General features: G+C 39.4%; 1 long non-coding RNA gene across 1 annotated transcript in view; it reads right to left on the bottom strand.

Moving 5' to 3' along the window:
* Positions 1-12,355, bottom strand: part of LOC109143435 — a 40,021-nt gene that overhangs the window by 7,902 nt on the left and 19,764 nt on the right. The gene's annotated exons all lie outside the window — the stretch shown is intronic.

The following is a 12,355-nucleotide window of genomic DNA, read 5'->3' as shown; positions in this document are numbered from 1 at the left end:
GTACTGCTCCTCCTCTCTTACGTTTCAAATACCAGCACTCAGCCCTCAGTGCATTTTTTTTTCTCAGATCTTAGGGCTGCAGAAGCCCATTTTACACCACAGACAGTGTAACAGTAACAAGTAATAGTCTTAAGTTCACAGGCAATGTATGAAGCAAACTCGGACCCAGAATAGTGGATTTGTTGTTCTCATGGCACATTTTTTGTCTGAATTTACAAAAACCCCTCAGGGTTTATATTACTCAGTACTGGAATTCAACACAGAACCCACACTGCTTATTTTTAAAGCAAAACTAGACACTCAAGAAAAATGAACAAGTCACTGAGTGATTTTCCCTGCCAGCCGAGCATTTTGCAACTCACAAAATTTTGAGTGAACCCTCCACTCAGGGAGTAATTTATAAGTAAGGAAATTTCCTAATTCTCTTTTTCTTAATCTCTCTCTAATTTAAAGGTACATTTTTAACATTCTAAATATTCTGCTTCTTCCTCTTCTGACTTCCCTCATTATTTTAAATTAAGATAAACCATTTGCTATGTTAATGCTAATTTTTTTTCCCCCAGAATAGCAGAAATTTGGCAGTAGAAACATGACTGCAAGAGCATTTGGACCAGACTGATTTCTGCTCTCCTGTCTTCACAATAAATCCTTTACTGCAGAAATAGCTGAAAACCTGTCTGTTGGAAGACAGTTATGATGTCTGGGGAAAGATGACAACTTTCAGGACATTATGGGGGGCTTAATTTATTTTACATGTGGGCACAGGAAGCAGTCACTGAGTACAGAATACATAACCAAGATGAGATTTTCCAGAAGTTCCCAAAGAAGCCCTCAACTGCTATTGAGAGTCAGTAGGCATAACCAGTCAAGGGCTTTTATTGAGTGAAAGAGAAAAATGAGGAAGAATAAACCTAGAACTACACTTTTATCTGTCCCTATCACAGGCTGTGATAGAGCACAAGAACATAACAACACAAAACGGTTTTGATGAAGAGAGGCAGAAAGGGGGCAAAATAGGAGGCAGAGTCCTATGGCCCTTGTTCATTCCTTAAATATTCCCTCTGAAACCAGAACTATGTCAGGAATCTGAACTTTCAAAAACAAAGTCTTTTTCCTACTTAAAAATGGCCTGATGGATTAAATTCAAATGTAAGGAAAAAATAAAATCCTGGACTGCATCTTTTAATGCCAAGTGTCTGCCTGGAACAAATTTTTGTGGTTGCATATTAATCCCCTCAAAACAGCATAGAAATGTTGACAGCTGCAACAGTTATTCCTACTGGTCCTTTAGTCCTTTACTTCCACAAAGTTGCTAAAATCTTGTATTTAATTATCCATGCCTAATTATCACATACCAAAAAAACCCCAAAAAACAAACAAAAAACCAACAAGCAAAAAAACCCCCCCAACCCCAAAAAAATGCCCAAAAAACAAAGCCCCACTGACCAACTAAACAAAACCCCATTAATTTTCAAGAAAAAGATCCAGTATCTGTCTGTTACACCAACATGGGTGATCTTCGGCCACAGAGCCCCAAGCTCTTCATATGCAAAACCACAGGACTATAGGACTGGGTGAAAATCTTTTGGGTTCAGGGATGCTGGTGGCACAGAGACATCTTGTTCCACTGGGAAACCAGCTGCTCCCAGTGAAAAGGAGGTCTCACTGCTGCATTTCTGCCTTTGAAAATCTGCATGTCATCTAATCTGCACCCTGCCTTTACAGGAGTTGCCTACATCTCCTATAGAAGATAGTGATGTATGAACTAGCCAAAAACACTGCTGAAGAAAATGGTGCAGCAGAATAAAGGATGCAAAGACACTGCTTGCTTTCAATTTTAAAAACCCAATGTAAATCACTTTTAGCTTTTACCTGGTGGGGTCAGATGACATTTGATTATCAGCAGTGAATTTTCCAAGGTTGCTGACAATTTCCTTAAGAACAGCTGATTCAGAGTTCCCTTTTAGATGAGGTTTTGATGTACATCACTTGAACCACTTTAACATTTGCAATTTACGTACTATGTTGCCATTTGACAACACCACCTGGTAAGACACAGTATTTCTTATCATATGTGGCTTAAGGTTGAAAACAGGGACAGTGCTAAAGCTACCATGCCAGCAGCTTTAATAAAACAGCATGGAGGGCCAGGAGTCTTTTGTTCCTTATTATTGACCAGTTTCAAAGCACACCCAAAGGAGCAGAGAGCAGAGCTTGCAGGGAGGAGCTGCATCAGTGTCCATTAGTCATAGGTCAGGAATTTCCAGGTTTCAGATTGAGTTGATTTGAGAAAGCAGAAGGATGGAGCAAGGATACATCAAAAGTGGATTTTAACTGGAAACCAAATGGGATGCTAATAGAGAGTTTCACCAAACCAAATGAAACAGCTTTCAGCATAAACCCAATAATGATAAGTTACTGAGGATTTTTTCTGAACACAATACTTTAGATGCTTTAATTCCTAATTGTAGAGTGCAATAGAACATACAATATTTTAACTTGTCTTTGTAAACACAGAGCAGTTGGGGTAAAACAAAACCACACCAAAAATTAAGAAGCCCTCTCTTGATGAAATGGTAACTAAACTTTTCACAGAGGAATTTACCACAGAAGAGTGCAGTAGAAATCTGAAACATCTGCAGGGATATATGTTACTAAAAGCAAAACTGTTTTCTTCTTGTTTCCCATTGCTATTTTAATACCACCAATATTATATAATATCATGAAAGATACTTAGTATTTTTTTTCACTGTGCTGAAGATTTCAAAATCTGGGGGTGGGGGGGGCTTGTCTCATTTGATTAATCTTTTTAATATCAAACATTTCCACAGGAAAAAAACTTCTGGAACAGGGTTTCTGTTGGCAAACAGGCTGACAATGATGACAGGATCTGTGAAGGGAGAAATCATATTAACAGAGAAGTTCAGAAAACCAATTAAAAATTAGGAAGGTTATCAAAGAATACTGATTCTAAAAACTGTGACATTATTCTGATTCATAATCCTAAATTCAGAATGATTAAAAGCCCTTGGATTCAGCTATTCCAACAATGACAATTTATTCACAGAAATCATCATAAAGTGTCAGGGATGTCTCAGTTAAAGGTTCTCTCCTGTAATTTTAACTGGGTAGAAATGAAAAAACTGAACAGATTAACATCAGGCAAATTCTTTACTTTTCAGAGAGAAGTAATGTACTTTGGGAAAAACGTTCTGAATTTCACTTTTTAATAACTAACTGCTCGGGTGGACAACTGCTGACAGTTCTGTTAAAATCTCTGTTCATTGGGCTGAGGAGGTTAGAAAGGTTAACACTCAAGTGGAAAAGAAAATAATTACAATATGAAAAGGCTATTTGAAAGCGAAAGGGATACCTTCATCTGTATTTGTGGCTTCAATTCTGGTGAGCAACAGGGCAAAAGCAAAGCTGAGGAGAAAGACTGGTGAGGGAATTAGAAGAAGCAAAGACTTCTCTTTAAAAAACCCCATGGATGAAGGGCACTTAAGTGTTTCTCTTGTAAAGGAAACTAACAACGATTAGGCTATATAAAAGTAACAAATGGTGCAGGAAAAGATAATCAGGAATTTCTTTTTAGCTACTCTTCCTTTAGAAAAAAAACAAGACAGTAAGGAGCTGGAAGACAAACAATTTAAAACATGAAAAATTGATTTTTTTTTTAATGTGAAAACTTGGATAAAACATGAATCCATGTAACTTCCTGCTGCAGATAAAATTGAGGCTAATATTTAATCAGATAAAAATTAAAACCAGTTATGAGATGATCAGGAAGCTAAACACCATGGGAATTCTTCACACCACAGTTTTTTAGCCCTTTATGCTGCCCCTTTTACCCCTCCAAAGAAACAAAATCAAACTAGAGACTCAAGGAGAATATAGTGCCATGCTTCAGGGCGGAAAATTAATAATTAAAAAGAAATCTAAAACATAAGCAGGTTATGTTAGAATTGTACTTTACAGATTTGGGATATTCTGTTTGAAACATCTGGCTCTGGCTATAGAGTCAGACTTCTGGACTACATTCCTCTGAGCTATCATGGCAAGTTTAGCTTTTGTCTTTATATTGTGTGTATTTTACTTTTCTGTCTCCCTATCTGTTAGAGACACAGTCAAAGCTTCCTGTGTTTATGGAATGTCTGCAAAAACCACTCCGTTTTTGGGCAGGGAAAACTAACCACAAGTGCTGAATGTTCAGAGGTTTTCTCAAAATTCATCTGATGATTAAAAACAGGCTTTGGGAATAGAACTCTCTCTCTCTTTTCCATCTCCAAGAGCAGTGTGCTGATTTAAATGCATGCATTTTAAAAGGAAGATGAGTGGGGTGGGAGTTGTTTCGGTTTTTTACTGTTTGTTCAGGATTTTTGTTTGTTTGTTTTAATAAAGGAAAAGTAGAGAAGCTTTTTTTTCCCCTAGTAGCAAGAATTTGGATTGTGTCAACTTTGAACTTTCCAAGTTCTGTTTCATTTGTGTTTGGATCTCAGTTGGGCATGTTCTCCCACTGTGCGCACACATACAAAGAATCTGCAGCATTTTCCGTGGAGTAAGAGAAATAGCAAGCAAAAACCCAAACACCCTCATACTTTGCCCAAAATGCTAACTCTTGCACCAGTTCTTTGAAAAAGAACCACCACACTGGCTTGGGTCTCTCCCTTTCTTACAGTCTCTGACTAGAGAAGTACAAAATGAGTAAAGTCTGAAATAGCATTTGCTAGAACCACAGTCCAACCTTCTCAGCAGAAAAAAAGAGGAGCACCAGTGCAATGATTCCCAGCCAGTGGATATTCCCTTGAAAACAGGGTGAGCTGGTATTCACTGCAGCAAGCTCTAGCCAGGCAATGCTCTCAGCCTTACCATACAACTGAGAAGCAGAGGTGCAGAAAAGCAAAGCCACTTACCTGCTGTAGAAAATCTCCTGAGAGAAGGGACTTACACTCAGGTCTCCTAAGTAAGAAAATAGTGAAGCAGGTGCTGGAACATCTCTTTTGGAAGTCCTGTTCACTGCCTACCTTGCTTTCGTGATCTTTATTTAGTTGAAGACTTCAGCCAGATACAGAAAAACATAATGTAATATTGAAAAACTAATCATTCCTTTTTCTTTTGTACCTTTTTTTCGTGCAGTAGCAAGAAAAAACAAGAAGAAAAAGGATAGAAGCCATATTTCTTTGTGAGGACTCAACAATACAAAACTCAGCTATAGGATGAATTCTGGTAGGACTGAGAGTCCACCAGCTTTGTTTCCTCATTACAACTGTTCACATAACAAATCTCAGCTGGATACTCCCCACTGTATTCCTTTCTCATTGCAATGAAGATGTGTATTGGACTCTATGAAGAGCCATAGAGAACAGTACTAACAACTAATTTTACAGGGACAAACACTCCCTTTCCTCTCTCTCAGAGAGTCTGCACATCTGAAACAGAGCTAAAAGTTGGCACTTGCCATTTGGCAATTCATGGGCCACACAATTTAACCTAGGAAGTCAAGAACATGTTCAAATGAAACTGCAGAGCAATTTTAGGTAGAATATAGTTACTCACACTGGACTTCAGCTAAGAGATACGATTTATCAGCACTTGCAAAAATTAGTAGCTAGCTTATGCTATAAGAGATATTGGACAAGACATGAAACATAAGTCTATTAGATCCTTCAATAATGACATGCAAAGGAAGACATGGGACTTTTGGCTTCACATTTGCTGTTGATTCCAGTTGCAAACCATTGTTATTTGTCTTTTTTGTCTAAAAAAAACAGAAAGAACTTAAAGATGGAAGTGGCGCAGCATAATTAATAAAACACACAAAATCAGCAACAACAGTGAAACCTCTGGAGTTGAAGCAGTCCAGTGCTTCCTCAGTTGCTTGAAAACAGAAGAGGGCTTTAGCACATAGCTCTTACCCTGCGGGTGAAGTAACTTGTGTAGGACCCTCCTCCGAGGACGGTCCCATATACCCTTTAACAGTCTTGCAAAAAAAGTTGCAGAAGCTGAAAGTATAATTTGTTAGAAGCTAGGGTAAAAGCAAATGACTATAAAGGGGGAGTGGATTAAAAAAAAAATTAAACATGGATCCTTCTGTTTTTCAAGTACTGCTTTTTAAAAAGTCAGCTTTACTAAGCTCCAGATATTGCTCCCTTAGCAGACTGCCTGTGGAGACATTCACTAACCAAGGGTATTTCGGAGCAGCTGGTTTCCTTTAATACTTGCATATAAGAAGTGTTGGTGTTTCTCCCTCCCTTTCCCACTGCGACTCTTTGAGCTTGTCTCAAGTGCCTTGGCCAACTTAATTAGTCCAGTCAGGCCAGACTCATTTCTCTGGCACCAGCATTTAACAGCTCTGGTCAGCAGATAGATATTTGGGGGCAGGTTTCATGTGGTTTAATTTTGAAATAATGAGAGGGAAATTTAAAAAGAAAATAAATAGAAAATAGGAAGGCAAGCCTGTGGAGGTGATGCCATCCATCCATCTGAGAACACAGAGAGACCTGATCCCACACTTCACGCTTTCACTGCTGCAGTGCTGGAGCTGATGTGGCAATGGACAGCAGTAAGGGCTGTGTTTTCTGCAACAACAACCTGCAGATTTCCTTGGAGATGTGCAAAGAAACAACAGTTATGGAACAGTATTCTTGGATCACGTCATGCCAGTAGATGCAATGCTGCTTTTTTAAAAGGCAAGAATCCAATACAATAATCCTACATCTGCAAAGGCCAGCAATTTATTACATTAATTTTATTTCCAGTTTATGATTATGTGAAAGGACGAGACAGAACATGTCCTGAAGATCACAGATACTCCACAATGGCTTTGCTATTTTACATGGAATACGTTCTGTAGCGATGAGGAGCAGCATAGGCCTCTAACAACACCTTCTAGCCTTCATTCTTACTAACTTTTTTTTAAAGAATACAGGTATTCTTTCAAATACTTGTGCTTCTGGAAAGCATAAGAAAAGAGTAAGAGAATTGTATCTTTAAAGTGATAGGTCTTCACAATGGGAGGACATTAACATAGTGAAAGATTACTCTTCTGGAACAATCATCAAGGGTAAGAGAGATAAACTAAACCAGGAAAGAAGCACTAACGAAGAAGTGCTCGGAAACCAACTGTAGGATGCATTTGAGGTGATAAGTTTTTGAGAAACTCCAATTAGATTATTCCCAAAGGAAAACTGTCTGGTAAACAAAATTATTCATAATTAGATTATCTTATTATAACTTCCTGTTGAAAGAAACCAGTTCTGTAACACAATTAGCAATGAAAAGACAAGAATTATCCTCCTGTCTGTGAACCAGATGGGTTCCACTGTCTGTGTCTTGCAGTACGAACCTGTTTCCTTTTGGTTGTTCAGAGGGTGTACCATGTTTGCCAGCAATACAATTCAGTTCTTGAAATACCACTGGGATTTTGTGACAAATAGCTATTAGTAACTGATGACTTGAGTAATACAAGATACAAAATCAGGAAGTCACAATATGCTAGAAACCTAATCAGAACCTTTCTCTTCACCAAATATTCAAGTGCAAAATCCTCCTTTGGGACTCAGAGATTTTTATGCCATACTGTTGTTGTCTTTAATGACAGACTTTGGTAGGCAGAATTAATTCAAAAGATTTCTATCATACTTGGGGTATGTAGGGATAGTGCAGAGCAAAGACAATGAAGAGTTCTTTGCTTTGATGATGGCTGCAGTGCTGTCAGCCACTGGGAGACATTACAGGTAAGTCAAGCAGAAGGAAGATGACAGATAAAGGATACAACAATGGAGAATTTTTCTAATAATCAGAAAACACTTGGTGACATTCAGGCATGGACATCTCTAAAAAATAACAGGGTGTACATTCAAAGTAGAAGCTACTAAAATGTGTACATTTAAAATCCTGATAGAATTGGTAACAGGTTTAACCTCTAGTGCCTTTTGGCTGTGGATTGTGTGATACACTGTTTTATGAAAACAAAAGCCAGTTCAGATCTTGGAAGTGGAAAAACTTGCATTGTCCTGAGCCACACCAGCTAATAAAACTTGTTTCTCACCACCAGTAATGTATGTGGAGGAGTGCAGCCTTCCTGTGGCCACATTGCCTCACTCTGTGTGGGTGCATCCTTTGCACGGCACAGGCTGGATTAGGAAAGAAGGAGCGGGAAGTGTCGTACCCAGATGACAGCACAAAGTGAGCAGTGCCAGAGCTGGGACTCACAGCTTGCCCCAAAAGAATCCCCTGTTTTCACTGCATTGATTTCCCTCAAGCCAAAACCACACTTTGACATCACTTTTTAACACCAGTAGGTTGAGTAAAATGACTTATGTATGAGCTAGTTAATTAACACAGAGTTTGGGACAAATAGCAAATTATAAGGCAAGCAACTTTTCCTCTAAGTATTGTGATCTAAATAGCTATAAATTAAATTTAACATGAGCAAAACCAAGAGAAAGACTTTGGACAAAATGCTTAATTTCTTCCCACCCTCCTCCCTCTGCCTAAATCTAGAGTTAAGATTGTAGGAGGAAAAAAGCTGTAAAACAGCATCTCCTGTAGAAATGTCACAGCTAGGTAAGAAAGAGGTATCTTGCCTCAGGCTCTTTCTTGCTTAACACTCTCTAGAAATCCCAGCACTTGATGTAGTGATCCTGTGACTTTCCCACAGCAGGCAGTGGGAATGACAAACATTCTTTTCAAGGCTATCCCCAGCAGTGGACCCCTCACACAGACTGCTAAAAATCCCTTAATCCCCTCCACTTAATGCTGACCTAAAGAAACAGAAGATCAAAACATAACCTCTGGAATGACCCTAGCTTGCTCTGTAACACCTCACCAAGGGTCAGAGATGTCAAAGAGCTCCCTGCAGGCCCTTGCCTTCTCTAAGGAATGTGCTGTTTATCAGATCAACCAGAAAGCTCCTTTAGAAATATGTAACATATACATGAGGCCTACTGGCCATCTTCCTCATGAGATCTACATGCAAAGCAGAAGGCAAAATTTACATGTATACAATCAAGACACTGAAACAAAATCTGTAAAAGTCCAGAGCTGAAAAAACAAAACACCTCAAGGTTGCAGCATCAACAGACTGATTCAATGTACTGCTCCACATTTTTAAGTGTTAGAGACATGAAGTAAGGTCTAGAACACAACTGCAGAGGACAAGACCACTGCTCTGACACATTCTGCTCTCTTCCAAGTATGGATAAATTTGTAGTGACTAAAGAACAAGAGGCCAGGGAATGCTAACCCAGACCCTGGAAAACTTTCAAGGCTAACAGACCAACTCCTTTTTTTTTTTATAACCACAGTTTGGTGTCAGAAGAAATTTAAAAACAGGTCACCACGTCCACTGGACTTAGGGTTTCCATTGGCAGAGTAGCAAATAGCACAGTCTACCTCCAAAAATCAACTCCTGAATGAGCTGACAGAACCCCAAAGGGAGCTTCTGCTTTAACCACTGTTGCTTCTGGAGGCGCTGCAAGATTCTGCAGACTGGCAAGGCCTGCAGACTTCAAGAGTTTGGTAAGATCAAAGTCCAGAAGAGTAAGGTGAAAGAAGTTCTAGGTGCTGTATCAACTAATCACAAAACTCAGCAATCTGAGATGAATTCTGGCTGCTGATCACGAGCCACTGGAATACAGATTCTTATGTTTCTTTTTCCTGCCTGGTTATATGTTAGTCTGAATTTACTGGAAGTCCTAAATGATGATCACATTTGTATCCCAGCATTTATCACAAGTTGCATTACTGGTTTCCTAAAGAGGCAGTTGCCACTAGATTGAACAGCTGCTACTTTCTGCCTTTAGTCATTCTGACTCTCAACAAACACAAGAAATTAAAATCTAGATCTTCCATAGCAGCGCTCACGTGCCAGACCTTTTTGATGGCCATCTAAGTTTAAAACCAGATGGCTTATTCCCCACTGACCATGTTTTAAAGAGCTGAGGGGCCTCAGAGATTAGCAGGCCATTTCCTGGCATGCCTTGTTTGATGCCCTGAAAGGACACTGCCTCTCTGGCAGAGAGGAAGACTCTGGGCTATGCTGCCATCATTCTCACAAACACTTCTGAGCTAGCTTGGCAGCACTGTTGCCATGGTGGTTACAAAGTTAACTCAAAACCACAGCTTAGGTATTTAGCCAGCTTCTTAAATGGATTTTACAGCCTATTTCACCTTAGCTCTACTACTCCCAGTGTTAAAATAGTCTGTTAAAGGACAAATGTATAAAACCTTCAGTCAGTGCCTTCCATTCTAATTATATTTTCTGCTCTAGTATAGTCTCTGAAAGGAAATGTCTCCAAGAAAGCCATTTTCCAGGGATTTTCTTTCTAAAATATAAAAAGCAGAGATGGAGAAGCAGAATCATTTTTAAAGCAGCTTAAAAGGAAATGCTGGGACCCCCAGAGGGGCTGAGAAACATGTGGGTTTGGGATAAAAAGAACCACGCCAAGAGCTAGCTGGCTACTTCCAGTTTTCACACCATAAATTGTTACATTCCTTAATGTCCAGTCCTCTTTCACATGTAGAAAGAAACTGAATGCAGTAGGATGAAGCAGACAAGATAGAGCTCAGCCAAGGGCACACTGTGTCAGGAACCTTTCGGACTCTCTAGTAATGCAAAGAAAAAACTGGCACAGGGCCCAGCATCTCTGTAAATCAATACAGCTGTTTATTTAAACCAAATGGCTGGCAACCATATCAAGCTTTGATTGTTGTAGACATTTCCAAAAGGAAATGAATAACATTTCAGGAGATGACAGCAAACCCATGTAAGAACAAAAGAATTTTTTCCAACTCAGTTTTATTCATTATAGGGCATACTTTCAGTTCACTGCTTGAAGCCAAACAATAGAGTACCCAGTATTAGCAGAATCATCGTAAAACCCAACAGACAACCAGACAGATACTCTCCTCAAGTGTTCCTGACTGCAGAAAGTTCCTAAATACATGTGTAGCCATGAATGACACGGGTTTAAGCTTCTCGGTAATGTGTGAGAATCCAATCCCTAGATTTCACTGCCAAGTGCGTTAAAGACTGGCACGGACATGTGCAGTGATACACAATCCACTGGGTGAGAAGCCAGACTTGGCACGACTCAGGCCCAAGGTTCTGTCTGTGTACAGGGACAACCGCAACATTAATTTTCTGCAATGTGATATCTCACTGTAATCCATTTTTTCCCTTTGGGGCCATGGCCACAGATACAGAAACCTCTCACTTAGGAAAAGATAGCAAAAAAACATGAAAGGGGGAGAATTTGCATCTTTTCACTTCCCCTCCCACTCTATCCCAGACCACACAATGTTGTTGGGTTTTGTTTGTTTTCGTTTTTAGAGAGATTGCTTTTGTACAGGTGCTCCCTTTCTAGCCATTCTCAAGGTTGTTATCAGTTTTTTTAATAACCTCTTGAGAGATGAAAACAGATACTCTTAAAAAAAGCTACAACCTTTGACACTTTTAAGCTATGTTGTCACACTTCATTGGAAAGATGACAGGGTAGGATCAATTTGATGGCTTCAAATGAGCACTGGGATCATGAGACTAAAGTCTCTTCTTTTTACACTAAGCAAGAAAACTGCTTGACTGTAGGTCAGACTCACAGTTGGTGCAGGAGGATAACACTATTTACCATCAGTAAAATAACATGAACCTCTCCTCCAACGTTTGTAATTAGGTGCTGGGGGCTTTCTGGTTTGAGCAGCACCAAAAGATCAAGATTGAGAAAGCGGTAGATTGTAAAGCAAGTGTAAATTATAGTTCTGCCTGCATTTTGTCATAGCTGTTGCAGAAGTCACAGATTCCAACATATTCACATATTTAAAAAAAAATCTGTAGTTCCTGACACACAAGATGTCTTTGCCTATGAATATGGTTCCAGAACTGAGTATTTTCACAAGAAGCCTCCTTAGTTGAAAGCAGGCAACTTCAGGAAGTTAAGAACAATTACTAGGATGCAGTGCCCACTTTATTAAGAATCATGAGGACCATCTTGCTATTTCTAGTGGTTTTGAAGAGAAATAAAACCTGTGCGGCAGAGGATTGCTGACTGCTAAAAGATGGTAGGAGAAAAGCTCTTTGTCACTGTGTAGGAGACCTGTAGGGCTTAACAGCCAACAGGCAGCATTAGTAAGTTAAATGTTCTAGTAGTTCTGTCATTCGCTCCTGCGCTTTCACATATTGCTGGAGCCTCTTGGGTACAGTGATGATCCTAAAACTGGTCCTTCAATTCTCAGTGAAAGATACCTACACCTTGGACACAACTCAGAGACTCACAGAGAGAGGTGCCAGGGAGACAGCAATTTGTTCTGCTTTTTTTTCGTTACTGTGATGTTATTGGTAGAAATTTTGAACAAT

The sequence above is a fragment of the Corvus cornix genome, chromosome 10, assembly GCF_000738735.6.
Source record: "Corvus cornix cornix isolate S_Up_H32 chromosome 10, ASM73873v5, whole genome shotgun sequence".
Lineage (NCBI taxonomy): Eukaryota > Metazoa > Chordata > Aves > Passeriformes > Corvidae > Corvus > Corvus cornix.
Note: the sequence above shows the minus strand (reverse complement) of the source record. Positions and strands in the feature narration are given on the sequence as shown.